We start from the raw sequence: 16486 nt of genomic DNA, 5'->3' as shown, positions 1-16486 counted from the left end.
GCATATCCTAGCCCTGTCCATGTAAGAGTCATTTAAGGAGCTCTGTTGCACGCCCCTACCGGCTGTTCCTGGATCGCTCGGCAGACATGATGGCTGCATGGAGTCTTACTGTACTCTTAGACTCCATGCAAGCCTTTGTGAATCCAGCCCTCACTCTGTTGGAAAAATATGGAACAGACTCTCAGCTGACTTGACTCTAGAGCCCTCACCAACTCAATTCAAAAACAAACTCAAGAAATACTTCAGAACTCATCTGTTATGTCCTTGCACTATCCCTGACTAGTGACCTCTCTATTACTTAGGTGCCTTACCTTTGACTACTTCTAACTTTTTTCTACCACTCCATTTCAGGAAGGGTCAATTGTATAACTGCTGCTCAGTGTGTCTTAAACCTGAATGCAATGTTATGTATGTTTAACTTTGAAAATAATGTTATGTTTTGTAAAGTGTTTTATAATAAGTTAGTACTATATGTGCTAAATGCTGGCGTTGCTTATGACTGCAATCTGCTTGAAACTAGCATTTACTAAATGTTCAATATGAATTATTATCTTGGAGCTTTTTTTCCCGGGCCTCCACTGAAAGTGGACATGTATCCAGTCAGAGTATCCCGGTCAACAAATGTAAAATAAATAAATGCTCTTGATTTTCTTTGTGAGAAAATGCTGAGGCCTTTCAAGTTGTGTTATATATTCAGACAAGTATATACAAAATAGAGCATGCCAACATCCCGAATCTGGTGCTTACCAATATGGGGGACCACTGTAGCACCCCCACTGTGAGGTCTTCACTGGTGACATCTGACCACAAATTGGTGTCATTTGAAGTAACTATCACACCTGACCCCTCATAGCAGCAACTAAACTAAACAACTTCTCCAAGGCAGATTATAACCTCTTAGGAGATGGTATAAATAGCTTCTCTGCACCTTCCTCCCTCAGATGAAATTGGCAGCTGTTCTGAGTTCTGCACCAATATTTTATACAGACACCAGTATAACTACATTGACTCGGCTGTACCTGATAGGACCAAAACAAGCTTCTCAAGGAAGAGCAAACCTGGCTGGTGGATGACTGCCATTAGCAGGCTTTACAATAAGAGGAAGAAATTGTTTTCTAAGAGTAAGAGGGAGTGAGCCCTAAACTTGAAATACTTCCTCACCAGCTTAAACAAGCAAATAAAACTTCTTCTGAAGTCCTCCAAAGCAAACTATGAATCCAAATTAGCTTCCTCAACTAAAGATAGCCATGAGGCATTCTTTATTTACATCCATAACCTAAAAGGAAAAGCTCAAATTTGTGCTGAACTGGTAGTTAATGATACAACATATACTGAGCCTGTGGACATAACTAACCTGTTGGCTGACAGGTTCTCTGAAAACCACTCCCCTGTGCCTGCCACATGTACCCAATGACATCCCTGCCACCTGTCGTCTGCCTTGCATCTCTAAAGAGCATGTCTTTAACACCCTCTCTAAGACCAGGAACACAGCATCTATGAGACCTGATAACATCCCAGGCTGTGTCCTACATGGGCTCCAACAAGAATTAGCATCACCATTGAGTACTCTTTTCAATCATAGTCTAAGCACCAGCTTTATCCCAGCTGAATGGAAAATGGCCACCAGGAACTATAGACCTATTCACCTGATTAGCCTTATCTGCAAGGCCATGGAGTGCATCATCATGGACCTTATCAACAAAGATACAGGTAATCTCCAAACACTTGACCCTACTTAGTATGGATTTGTCAAAGGGAGATCATGCCTTTTAAGTCTGATGGACCTCTTTGAGACAGTCACCAAGGCCCTGGTCAAGGGGAAATCTATGCATACAACCTACCTAGACTTAGCCAAGGCATTTGACACTATCCTCCACTCAGGCATCATTGAGAAACTCACCCAGCTAGGTATTAACCCTTAAATTGTTAGATGGGTTTCTAACTGGCTCACTGATAGAGCCCATGTAGTTAAAATCCACCTCCAACAACAGACCTGTAACTAGCGGTGTTCTACAAGGATCAGTCCAGGGAACACTACTGTTTGTAATCTATTTCTCTGAAGTATAAGCAAAAACTAAAGGTCTGTGGCTGACAAAGTTTGCTGATGACTGCAAACTAGGAGCGGTCATGGAATCTCCAAATGATGTCAACATCCTACAAGAGGGTCTTACACAAACAAATGATTGGTGCCAAAGTCATGTCCTTAAACTCAATGCAAAGAAATGTATTATCATCCCTTTCAGTAAGAGTGATGTTCCTGCTAACTACCACATCAATAGCAACACTTTAAGTATGCAGTCAGTGGTGACAGACCTGGGCACTCAGGTTGATAACAATCTCACCTTTGACAATCATGTCTCCACAGTGGTAAGAAGGGCATTCTGTATTGCTCATCTCATAAGTAAGGGCATTTCCTTCAAAAAAAAAAGAAGTTATAACCTCCCTGTACTCTTCACTCATCAGGCCAATAACTGAATACAATGCCCCTTTTGGTATTTACCATTCTATGCACCTGCAGCAATTGGAGAGATGACAAAGGCTCCTCAAAAAGAAAATTCTAGGTCTTCAGCATCTATCCTATGTGAAACATATGAAATCGCTATCACTTTATTCTTTTTCATACAGACTACACATAGGCAATCTCTGCCTTGCATACAAGACCATCTCTGACCCAGCTTTATTGGAAATGCTGCATCTCTATAAGTCAAATGGTACATGGGTTACTCGCTCTAAAGACCTTAACCTGGTATGTGACAATAGAACCTGCCTGAGCGACAGATTTGTCTCCCAGAGGTTACCACACCTTTGGAACAGTCTCCCACTTCATATCAAACAGAGCACCTCATTGGCACTCTTCAAATGCAGTCTGGATGATTGGATGGGTAACAGTAAATTCACTCCGGGGACAATAGGTGCTGATCATGGAAATAAGGGTAGAACTTGGCTAGACTTGTAAGAACCCTAGGGCCATTAGCCTAGTAACTTCCTATGATCATTATATTCTATTACTTGTCTGATAAGGGAGGAGTACAGATGGATAATAACTTTAGTCATTAATCTGGCTAGGTAAGAGGATTTCCTAATGACGGTAGATATGTGCTAGTCACAGATAGGTTATTATCAATGAAAATGCCTAGGTCCCTAATAACTGAGTCAGTTTTCAAAGGGGATCATTTATGTTGTAGCTGGATATGGGTGCCCATGTTTCCCAAAGGCACAATACTACATTTCATGGAATTTGTTTTAAGGCCATGGTCCTGGCACTACTGTATATATGCATAATACCATCTTAACAAATCTGAAGAATTGGCTGGTGAGTCTATGAGAGCTCCAAGTTTGCAGTCATCCACAAACTTTATCAGCCACACACTCTTAACATCAGTTATGACATCAAAGAAAGAAGGAAATACTGAAGAGAACTGGACCAAGGGCATGTTGTTTTTGACGAGAGTGGACAGTTTCCCACCCACGCCAATAAAGTGGTTTCTGTCAGTGAGCCATTTTACTATCTAGTGGGGTACATAAGTATTCACATTTAATTTGATTAGCAGATCTATAATTCCAGAATGTAGGATGGGATCACATGCTTTGCCAGTTCAAAATAAGCCAAGTGCACTAATTTGTTTGCTTCCAATTTAACAGTGACTTATTCAAAGAAGTCCACAAAGTTTACAATGCAAGATATCCCTTAAACAAACCCAAACCACTTTGGTCAAGGGATTGTAGACTGCTAATGTTCTTATTAAAATCTTCTGTAATGAAGTACTTCAAGTACTCCATTCTCTTACAGATAAGATTGGTGACATTTATAGGACTATAGCTGTAATGGTTAGTGATGGCTCTTCCCTTGTGTAGTAGTGTGACTATGGAGATTATTCTCCATATTTCAGGAATAAATCCGTTACAGATATTGAATGTGAAGATGATTAGTAGTAAGTCTATAAGGCTATGCTTTGTGCTGACAACAATGCAGCCTGGCACATTGATGAATAAATGTTGCAATTGTTCTTTGCCTTGCAGTGTGCCCTCGGGATTGGAGGGGTGGGCATGCTAATATGCAGGGGAAAGCTAGAGCTAAATTTATCAGATAATAGGTTAGCTATGTCCTTTGGAAATGACTAAGTGCTGGTGTTATGTATTAATTCAGTGCAGAAGAGTATTGTGTCTAAGGTTTATGACATAGTTATACAATGTCTTACATTTTCATAGGAAGTTTCTAAGCTTGCAGTCCAAGTGGTCCATTTTGGAGCCTAATCCACATTTCCATTTGCCCCCAAACAATGTTTAGCATAGCCTTAACTCTCTGCCCCAAATGCCAACCATCTATGTCTTTTATAAAGATGACAATTTAGAGTTCATTTTTATCTTTGGAGGATAATAAAAAATGGCTGCTTATTTATCTTTTTGAGTTTACTTTTAGAAGTCTGTGTATTTACTTTATTTTATTAGACAATACGTTTCTCTCTTTTATTTTATAGAATGGTTATATATTCACCACAGGGTCATGGGGGGTACATTCCATTATGTCATTAGCATGCTGCAATAGATTTGTCCTTGAGTAATTTCTTAACAGAGAGGGATTTGATAGCAGATGAAGAATATTACTGAAGGGTAGTCAAATATGACAAGTGATGGGGCAATAGCAGGTGTTAGGATGTGAACTATTTGGTCAAGGGAAATGGCATTTATGAAATCTAGGAAACATAATACATACATATTTGTGGTAGTGTAGGTTAAATGGTCAATACAAGGATAGATGAAATCACCCAGGAGAATAGTATTTGGTTCAATGGGGAGGGATTTCATTTTGTTTAGATATGCCTCATGGCCTGCTGGTAAAATGGAGAGGGTTCCTTAGTTGGTAAAGATTTTTTTTAACGTTGAATAAGATATAGAGGAGCTCAAGGTCATTGTCTGGCCTTACAAGTCTTGATATTATTTGACTTCTTAAGAGTATGAACATAATGCAACCAGCAACACAGTGATTTTTGGAAGTGGGTATGAATGAGTGCAAGGTAATGAATCCAAACACTGAAGTTAAACTATTCTTTCATTGAAATCATGCATTAGTAACAATGCAGTAAACAGTGCAACTATTTATACTGGTATCTAGCTTTGAGCAGCAGTACATGTATGCAGCCTTAACTTTGTTTGACGAGACTGACCTTGCCTAAAAATGACACTATATGAGTGGAGAAAGGTTTTGCTGCTGTACAAAAGTCATGAGGAGAGAGATACAGGCCATTCCTAGCAAAGCAAGTTGGTGGTATCAACAATCTAATCCCAGGCTAATGTGTGTGTGTGTGTGTGTGTGTGTGTGTGTGTGTGTGTGTGTGTGTGTGTGTGTGTGTGTGTATGTATATATATATATATATATATATATATATATATATATATATATATATATATATATATATATGCATACATATACATACATACACATTGGAAACTCTTAGAATGACACAAATAACTAAGCCAATAGTTAAATGTAATTATCCTGTGTTTGGATTGTCGCATCTTTCCTGCTGATGGTAGGATGCAGCACAAGCCTTGTTTCATACTGACCTCAGACATATACTCCTTGAGTTCCCTCAGGCCTCACTCCTTATGATCCAGGGAAATGGCTCTCAAGTTATTCACTCCCATGTGTACAATAACAAAGTTATATTAATGTTTGTTCAATAACTTAACCTAATACTCTTACTAGACCTACCGAAAAATGCACTGGCCATGTCGAAGACTAACCCAATAGTATTAGTTTCAGTAGCATAAAAGGTTAAGTAGCCTGGTCTGCTAATGTAACTACCATAAGGGAGTCATTTGTCTCTGTGAAAAACTAGTTCTCACATTAGACAATGTTGAGGATTATGGGTCTGATTAAGAAAGATTACTCGAGGCATACAAAAAGTGTACACCTGGCAGTAAACATTTCTGATTCAGAGACAGCTCTACCACAATACTGCAACACAACAACATGCAGCACCTCAGTGAGCTGTCTCTGTGGCTGTGCTAAATGCTAGTCAGACATTCTGGGAGAGCATCATATGCAAATTATACATGTGCATTTCTTCAGACTGCCTGTGGTAAGGCATTTTCATAGCAGAGCAATTCAGAGAATCGCTTGGCTGCATAAGTTAAGATATGGTCTCCTAGTCGATTGGTTAAATGAATACAACCAAAAACTTGTGCTCCTCCATCATGGTAGAGGTAAGTGCTGGGAAGTTTAGTGGACAGGTGGAGCCAGAGTTGTGTGAGCATGTGTATGTGAGGGGCTGCATATGTGAGTGTGTGTGTGTATGTGTGTGTTTCTTGGAAGTTGCAGTAGGGAGGTTAGTGGGGAGTTGGGTAGGTTTGTCTGCGTGCATGACTATGGAAAGAATGTATGTGCGTGTGTGTGCATGTTGGTTGCCTTAACAGAACTTAACCATAATGGGAATGGAGTATCCACTATACACCAGAGAGAACTCATACATCTTGGCACTTAAAACAAAGATGGCAGGAACCATTAGACACCAGATATAACTCACGTCTCATGCCTCATGGCACATAGGGTCAGGAGGAGCACTTGTCACCTGGGAGAACTCTGCAATACTGCACCTAACTGGCACTTAGACTAGACATGGCTTGATTGGGAACACATGATATCAGTGATATTGTATGTAGCATGCCTTAAAGGCACTTAAACGAAATCACATTTTGCAACATGAAACACATAAACTCATTGGGGATGGGGGACACTACACACCAAGGATACACATCTGTAAAAGCACTAAAAAGGATTCAAACCCTGAACCCCTGATATTAGTCCTTTGTACCACCACTGGACAATAGGGATAGTTGCAAAATATTGATTAAGCATATTTCTCAAAAATATATGTAAATTGAAAGGGGGGAAGGCTTTGAACATTGCACCCTTAACACAGGGCGAAGGAGCATTAAGCCACTATGGTGAGTAATCCATCAGTGTTTTATTTTATTTATTTATTTTTTCATTACGAAAAGTACATAGCTGTAATGTTTTCATGATCCAGTGCTTGGAAGAGTATGTGAGTCATGACAAGACAGTGATAGTGGTTTAAAAAGCCAGGAAGAACACAAGATGTCACCCGAGGCATTATTTAAACTATTACTGGGACTCATTTAATAGAGCAACTGGTTCTTCATCACCATGTATGTTCTGAACATCGATAAGAAGAACAAAACACTAATGTTTTGCATGATTAACTGACTTTAAGGCTCAGGGATTTATGAGGGCAGAGACAAAATTATTAAAAGAGACATTACGGATGTTATAATAACTCAGGGTCAGGAAAGAGCTATGTGGGGGTATGTATGTATGACTGTATTTGTTTTAATGTGTGTATGTGTGTGGGAGAGTGAATGTGTGTGTGTGTGGGGGGGGTTGCTGGTGCAGATGCTATGCATGTACCACCAGTGTTAACAAAAGCAGGAAAGTATTGATCTGCACTTGTGGTAGTTAAGGCAATTCAGAGACATTCAGTTTGGCTGATAATGAAGTCTTTATTCACTGCAGCTAACATATCTCTGAATCAGAAAATGCCAAACTGCAGGCTCAAGATTTTTTTTTTTACTAGAGCCTTACTGCAAGCTCTGTTTTTTCTTCTTCTAATTTATTGGGAATATTGTGAAAATATTTTTTTTTTCACTAATTTTGTTTCAGAAAAATAAAAAGTACATCTTGGATTTTTTTTTTTGCCAGGAGGAGTCCTGTCAATGCATAATGGTGACCTCGAAGGTGTAGGACCCCCCGATACATAAAACACTAATTTCAGACAAATGTACATTTGTGAACGTCTTATAATTTTTCTTGGAACTTCCATGCAAGAACTGGCAATATTTGTATATCATAAAATGCTGAGATGTTATTTATTTTGGTCCCCTTCATAAACCCAAATGCTCACTTATTTGACTTCCAAAATGCTGAGATGAAAAGGCCTACAACCGCATAACACTGATGTCCCAGAACACTGTCTTTCCACTCCAGGTAAGTAACTGCTTGGCCAGCCTGTTGAACTTTGCCCCTTACACCCACGGTAGTGCAATCTCAGAGCTGGTATATTAAGTTGGGGGACCCAGCCCTCCAGAGTGGAAGGAGGGGTGTGAGTTTGTTTTCCTTCAGTTTTACATTTTTGTCAGTATTGCCAAGCGGTTACCTACCTGGAGTGGAAATTCGGTGTTTCGAGATGTCGGTGTTATGCAGTCTGCCTTTTCATCTTGGCATTTTGGAAGTAAGGTAAGTGAGCATTCTGGTTTCTGAAGTAGACCCTTTTTTTTCCTGTTCTGATGTGTCTGCAGAAAATTTGTGTCAGATGTCTTGGTGAGGTACCATATTAGCGCTTCAAAACTGCAGAGGACGCCATTTGCGTATCAGCACTGCTGCAGCTAATGGTCGCTGTTGTAATTCCAAGGCCTGTATCTGCAGTCCTAAGAAATGAAAGACTACAATAACAAATATGGGGGATCATATTCTAAATCCAAGGTTGTAGTATCTCTGAGTGTTACCCAACTATAAGAAACAGTGTTATAGGAGTTAGCATATATGTTTGGCAGGAGTATGAGGTCACTTCTTCCATGTCAGGGGTTGCATGGGGGGGACTCTCTTTGTTTGAAAACAGTGAGTTTTATAATTGTATGCTTTAGATTTGAAATCGTTTTTTATTTTTCACAGCTGTACAACTTGCAAAATAGGATCCTGCACTTTGGGAAACAAAACATATGTTACAATACTTAACTTTAAAATGACAAAGTGAAATATTTATTATTGTTATTATTATTATCATTACTGACCTTTGTTAACTGGTTTGGTCCAACTGAGCTAGAAGCCCATTTTCAGTGGAGACCTGAGCAGAAAAGCTCCAATCTAATTACAAGCAGTAATGAACAAACATTTTGAGATTAGATGCAAACAAGAATGAGCATCCAATTGTGTTTAACAGTTCAATAAAGAAAAAATATTAAAAGAAAAACTGATGGTACATATGGCAGAGAAAAGTAGTTATGGAGGCAGAGAGAATCTGGTACAAGTTGGTGAAAATGAACATTGAAAAGAAAGAATAAGTACATGTATATATTATTACAAGCATAGTAACACTATTCCATATGAGTACTTAAATACAGTTGTTTTTACAATCGAATAACTATTAATATAAACAATATAAATGGATTACAGCTACACAAAAACAATTAGGTGCTGCAGTAGTAGATAAGACTTCCATATGCTGGAAATAGAGTCATAAGAGTAAAAGCTGTAAAGAGACTGAAAATTGTGTGGAAAAGTTAAAGAGGGTTCTTGGCAGGGGCAGGACCATCAGTTTAACAGGTAACATTTTAGCTCTTTTTTGAAGTGGTTTACATGTGTGATGTTTCTTACATTGGAGGGGAGTTTGTTCCAGGCCAGGGACACTGAGTGCTTGTATAGGAGTTTGCCAATGTTTTTATTGGGTTTATAGATATCAAGAAAATGTTGGTTGGAGGTCCAAAATGACTTATTAGGGGTACAGTATGTACTAGGGAGAAGAGGGAGGGAGAGACAGGCAGTGGGTTTGTAGAGCATATAGTGTGTGATATGTGGCTGTGAAAGTAGAAGCTATTGGGTAAATACTAACCAGTGCACATTCTTTAGTGCAAGACAGTGGTGTGAGTTGTAAGGTTGGTTGGTGGCAAACCTTGCGATCTTATTATGTCTGTTCAAGTTTGGTGAGTAATGTGGATTGTAAGTTAATGAGGATAGGAGCTGCATAGAGTAGGGAAGGTAGTAAGAATGCTTGAGCTACAGTAAGTTTAGTCTGATGTAAGGAATTTGTTATTTCTATAGAGTAGTCCTAGTTTTTGGTGTATTTTTTGATACACTGTTGGATATGCAGGTCAAATTTTAATTGATCATCGATCATGGTACCAAGAAGCTTAGTGTGAGGTTCTGCTTTGATTGTGGTGTTGTTAAGTGATGAAATGGTGAATGTGGATTTGAGACAGATGAGAGTTCTAGGAAGGAAGAGAAGGAGCTTAGTTTTATTTGGATTTAAAATTAGCTGGTTTTCAGTAAGCCATCTTTCAATGGAGAGAAATTAATTTTGGGTAAGTGTATGCAGATGAGAGATGTCAGAGAAGTAGATAAGTGTAGAGTCATCAGCATATTGTATAAAGGAGGTGTGGCTGCAGGATGTGCAGAGATTGTTAGTAAAGATATTGAACAGAAGTGGACTCCTGATTGGATAGGTAGAAAGGGGGAGCAGGAAGTGAACCATGTGACAGACTGTAGTCTGTTGGTAAGATAGGAGGAAAAACAGTGAAGAGTGGGGGTAGAGAGGCTGAGATCTGATAGCTTTGATAGAAGTTTAGAGTGAGATACTGTACTGAAGGCCTTAGAGAGATCAAGTAAAAGACAGGATACTAGCTGTTTTTTGTCTGTAGCCTCTGCTACAATATGAATAAAGAATAGGAGGGCAGTAGAGCACTGTGGTTTGGCTGAAACCCATGTTGGGTAGCAGTCAAAAGGTTTCTTTTTTGGATAAGTAGTTTAAGAAGCTGAGAGTGCATACATTTTTAGAGTATTTTTGAGAGTGTGGGGAGAATGGCTATTGGTCAGAAATTGGAAGGATCGGTGGAGTTTCCTCCTTTGTGTAGAGGTATAGTATAGAATGATTTCCAGATGTCAGGGACTGTGGTTTCTTGAACTGACTTATTTACTAGAATTGAGATAGGATAGACTATAGAATCTGTGGCAAACTTGAGGAAAGGGGGATGAGGGTTATCAGTAGAGAGAGAACATGGTTTTAGTTTAAGTGAGAATGATTTCATGTAGGTGGTGGGGACTGATTTCAGTGAAAAGGGGTTTTATTGGTATGAGTAGGAGAAGAGGTAGGTGGGCCGGGGTTCTGGCTTGTGTGAGTGGGTTTTGGATAGAGTCAATAAAATAATTGTTGAGAATGGTGACAGTTTCTTGATGAGTATGGTTAGGGTAAGGGTTAGGAGTTGCAGGGTTACCTGGGTGAAGAATTTTATTGATGGCACTCCAGAATTTTTGGGGGGTTACAATGGTGATTGGTTTGGGTCTTATTGTAAAATATTTTTTTCTTTGTTGATTTGTTTTTTTGTTAAGGTTTCTAAGTTCTTTGTAATTTTGGAGGTGTTGGGTATTTGGTTTTGATCCAAGTTTTCTAAACACTGTCTCTTTTGTGCATAAGGGAAAACGTGTCTTTAGAAAGCCAGGGGGCATAACTAGCTTTTATTCTAATCTTTTGTAAGGGAGCTAATGAGTTAGGAATTTCAGTCATAATTTGGCTGAATTTCTGTTCGTCTTAATTGAGGGGAAGGGAAGGTGAAGGAGGCAGGACCAGTTGATGGATGAGAGTGTAGTGTTAAATGTTTCGATGTTAAAGCCAGAGGGTTTTGAGCAGTTGTATATAAAAGTGAGACCTAGGTGGTTGGTGAGAATGTCTTTGGATATGAATGGGGAGATGGTCAGTAATGGTGTTGGGTAGCATACAGGGGTTGTGGTAGAGATAGGGTTCAGTTGTAAGGATCCATTCTAGGATTGAGCTGGTATTGAAGTTATTATTTATATGTGTGCAGGATGTTATACGTTGTTTAAAACCATGGAGGTTAATGCTGAGATATGGGGAGTCTGACATTAGTTTTGTCCAGTCTATATTTACATCTCCTAGGATAACTGTTTCATAGGGTATATTGTGTGAGAACTATGAAAGTATGTGCTCAAGGATGAGGATGTTATTACATGGTGGGATGTAAATGGAGGCTAAAGCAATTTTTTTATGACTGTTAATTGACAGTCAAGTATTAATAGCTAAGTATGTTTTATCCCTGTAACTTGCTGCTAACTTCCAAACTGCCCTCTTCTACAAGGCCTGATGATGTCAGCCACCTTAAGACTATCAGCCGACAGTGTAATGTCAGATGTAAGCTGTGGTGCATGTGATAACTGCTGTAATCTATAGTGTATAAGACTAGATAGGTATGGGGTCTAATCTCACTCCAGCCCACTTGGTGCATGTGTATATAGCCATATGGCATAACTTTTGTAGCCTAGACATATGTAGGGGTTTCCAGTATTTTATTTGCAGTGGATGATGTGGCACACCCAAAGGACTGACCACAACAAGGCCTGAGTTTGTCATCAAGCATAATATGTCCTAAAATTATAGTATTAGCAGACATGAGGTGTGTTGCATACACCACATACTGTGATCTGTAGGATGTACTGTGACACCAGGGAAATACTGCCAGTCCAGCTATCTGGAATTATGTGAATAGTTACATGTCACTTGAAAATATTAATATGATTTATATAGAAGTTTGACACTGCCAGCCCAGCTATCTGGAATTTTGTAAATAATCATATGTAGTTTGTGAATAGTAATATGATTCATATGCTTGTCTTCTAAATGTAAGAGAACTATATGTTATGTGTATATTAAATTACTGGTGCAGAAGTGTGCGAACTGTATGTTATGTACTGAGCTTCAAGAATGTAACCACAATGTACCCTATTGCAAAAGAATAGCATGTTTTATGACTGAGTTTATGTCTCAGTTTCACTGAAGGAGAAACAGAAATAATTACTAGGTTTAAAATGTACCCCGGGATTCATGAAGCTCGGTGCAAGGCCGGCGTTAGACTTGCGCAGACCGTGCGGTGTGAGGATGGCACAGTAGCACCAAATGCATAGTAATGAACATGCACTGCTAACACAGCCACGTGCACAGGAAAGAAGCGCGAGTGCATAGGGCATGTCGAAGTGCCATATGGAGGTGTGGAAATGGCAGCTTTTGATGTGCAACCTAAAATGTTTGCATATAACAGGTTGCAAGATAGTAACCACGTCAGTGTCCCTGGATACTGAAACGTATGCAAAGCATGCAAGAAAGTACCTGCAAACACAAAGTGACGAAGCAAACAGAAATGCATGGTAGGGAATAACGGGTCCCTATCCCGCGAACAAATGACATGGAAGACCGTGTGGCCATAGTCCAACGCAGTGTAGATAGCCATACCAAGTGGAAGTGAAATGCATCATATGTTAGCGACCCGCCAGTAGGTACGTCCAGCCCAATGGTGAGGGTCACCAGCTGACCCATAATGTGAGGGAGGGTACACAGCTGGGCAGATGTGTCCATAAAAAAATACATGAGAAATGTAGATATCTAGCGACCGTCTGTCCGAATTATATCCCACAAGGCATGTAATAGTCACATACAAAAGGTATGTCCGTATTTCACATACCAAATGTGATAGGAAATAGAATAAGCATGTAAACAAAACAGAAGGAGCATGCAAGCAGCCACAACAATAAGGACACATGTAGGCTGAAAGGAACAGTATTATCTGTACTGTTGACTAGGATTACCATCTGTCTCACTTTGCGAGCGACAGTCCCTCCTTGGGCAGTTGTGTCCCGACAAAAACCTGTAACAATGGCAAATGTCCTGAGATTATAGGGCAAAATTATTCCCTATACGTTATGTAATAGTTGCATTAAACAGGTTTTCTGTATCTAAATTACAAAAATGTTATAAGAAACAGAATAAGCAACTGAACTGCTGCAAGAATAAGCTTTGATATAGGCAAGAAATCTAAGTTCTAACCTGTGTACTGACTGTGGGTATGTGTCGGCCTGTACAATGTGATGTGTGTACCAAAAATGTCCCACTTTGGCCAATTGAAAAGGTGGCAACCCTACCGTCGACTGTGGGGAGGTGTTGTCCACTACAGTCGGATATGTGTATGGAATATATCCCATCCTGGACATAGGAAAAGGTGGCATCCTACCAATGAGTACAACAGGTCGCCAAAATCCGGAAGTCAGCGGTACAAGCTGAACTTGTCAGGATGTGTCACAGTGGAACGGGTAGTACGCGGGTATACCAAACATGTAATGAAAGAGAAGTATGGGCGTGTACCTATGTGCGTGAGGTATAGCATGTGGAAAGCAAACATGGCAGGGTAGTCCACACAACCATACAGGTACCAGACACATGTAGGGTACTCAATGTGTTACTCTGGCTGTGTCATGGGCCAACAACCAAAGCACAGATGTATGGGGTGTGAGGAATCTGTGTGTGTGGGGTGGATGGGTAATGGTACAATCCTCCAAGGTGATACTGAGTCGGATGCAGAATAGATGAACCAGAGATGTATGAGGGAGCAGTGGGTGAAGCTGAAAAAAACACAAACACATGTATAAACAGCTGCAATACAACCAGACAGGCCATACTGTAGAACACAATCCCACAAACAGATGAATATTGAAATGTGCAATACAAATGTATAGATATGTCACCGGCACATACCCACAGATTGGTCCTGATGGAATTGGCCATAAGAAATGCAACACACCTGGATGGAACTGACCATAACAAATGCAACACATCTGGATGCATAATGGACTACCCAGCATCCCCTCCACATCACACAAACCGCTCCTGTACCTGAACGTCCACCAAATCCAGCCGTACTTGGCCTACTGGTGTGGTGCAGCCACAGCTACACATAGTGACCACTACGCATATGTAGTAGGTAGTGTCAACCTAGGCAGTTGCAGGATTGCACATGACCTCAGCACATTTTCGTAACTCCAAAACGATGTTCGGTATACCTCTTGCTGTGGATCGGTACACTTTTTGGATATCCCTCATGGGATATGTAACCTTTGTAAACATTAGAAAGGAATACATGAAGTCCAGTCCTGTAGATATCTGGATAGAAGTTGGAATGTGCATTAGAGGTGTATGACACTGTCCAGCCCTAAGTGGTCATGCATAACCTACTACCCAGGATCAAACACTTGCCCGTGACGCACATGTCCCGACACGAATAAGCAGAAATATATTGCACACATTCGCATAGTGACAAATGGTATAAGGGTGATGAAGGCACTGATGTAAACAGGATAACCCTGATCTACTGTGTGAGGGACACTTAATGTGTGTGTAGGTGTGACCAACCATACCTGTCAAGCTCTGAGAGCAAGATATCTGTACAAAGCCGTGAATAAAAGTGGGACAAAGGCCCAAAAGTATGGACAATTTGTAAAGAAACTGAGAAAGTTGATAGAATAACAATTTGTACATTGGTATTAATTTCCTGAAGAGTATGAAGTCTGAAACACAATTGTCTGTCATTATGTTCTGAATTCAGTCTTTAATGACTAGCTACTGATTTGCCGGAAAACAACAGTGTATTACAGAGGTCCATACATATTTACAGTAACAAACCTTCACATTTGTTTACTGTACCACTGCATACCTGTAGTTAATTCATGTCCAAAATAATAATCCTCATATGAATGCATACAGAAAATAGTCAAATGTGAATGGGAACACCCCTCACCATGGATTATGTATTGTAACCACCCCCACCCCTATTATGTATTGCCAACATAAAAAGCTGCTGACAGGTGCCGAAAGACCTGTGTCTGTAAACACAGGTAAACCTCTATAAAATGGACAGATGCTGTCCATGTGCTTCGTCTGACATTTGAACTCAGTCAGGGCAGTTCCATTCACCAGGCGGACAAGCCTAAACCCAGATCACTACAGGAACACCCTGACAATCAAAGACTTCTATGTGCCAGGACTATAAGCCTTGGAGTTCTGTATATCCTTGGAGTGATTAAATATGCAGCTTGGGTCCAGAGCAGAAGGGAATAGGGAATGTGTAATATGTAGTACCGCATTTTTCCCAGCAGGAGAATGGATGCCTGTGTTGTAAGTGAAGCGGTGAGGCATATGTTAATGTAGCTATGTACTATGGGTATGCATATAAATGAGTCAGAACACCAATAGTATAGTAGTTACAGCATCCGGCCAACGTGAATGCAGTCCCGGGTCAACTATGACTTCAGCACATATGAGTTAATGAATGCGTGTGTGCTGTAAAGACATTTAAATATGTAAAGGTGAACGTGTGTTAAGCATGTGTCCGTTAACCAGATTACAGATATTGTACTGGTACCGTCACAATTAAGAAAGCCCACATAAGCACAAAGACTTAGTAAACATAAATAACCCACAATAAGGATATGCAAGTGCGCCTGTGCATGTGTAATCCGCTCACGGCATAGCAAATGAATGCTATTTTCTACACGTTTATTTATATATCTATATATGGATATCTACATTTGTGTATAGATATATATCCACAGACTTAAACTAAATATTTATATGAAAGAAAGAATGTACAGATATATATATATATATATATATATATATATATATATATATATATATATATATACACACACACACACACACACACACACACACACACACACACACACACACACACACAATTACATTAATCGATATATACATAACAAACACAGTAACATTTGTCCTTGTAGATATAACACAAGTACATAAATAGGCTACATCATAGCTATTATGGATAGATATACAGACATGCAAGAAAGGTAAATACACTGCTGCTTTCCAAACCATTGCCTGGAAAG

Source organism: Protopterus annectens, chromosome 7.part0 (assembly GCF_019279795.1).
Source record: "Protopterus annectens isolate FY-2018-M chromosome 7.part0, PAN1.0, whole genome shotgun sequence".
NCBI lineage: Eukaryota > Metazoa > Chordata > Ceratodontiformes > Protopteridae > Protopterus > Protopterus annectens.
Note: the sequence above shows the minus strand (reverse complement) of the source record.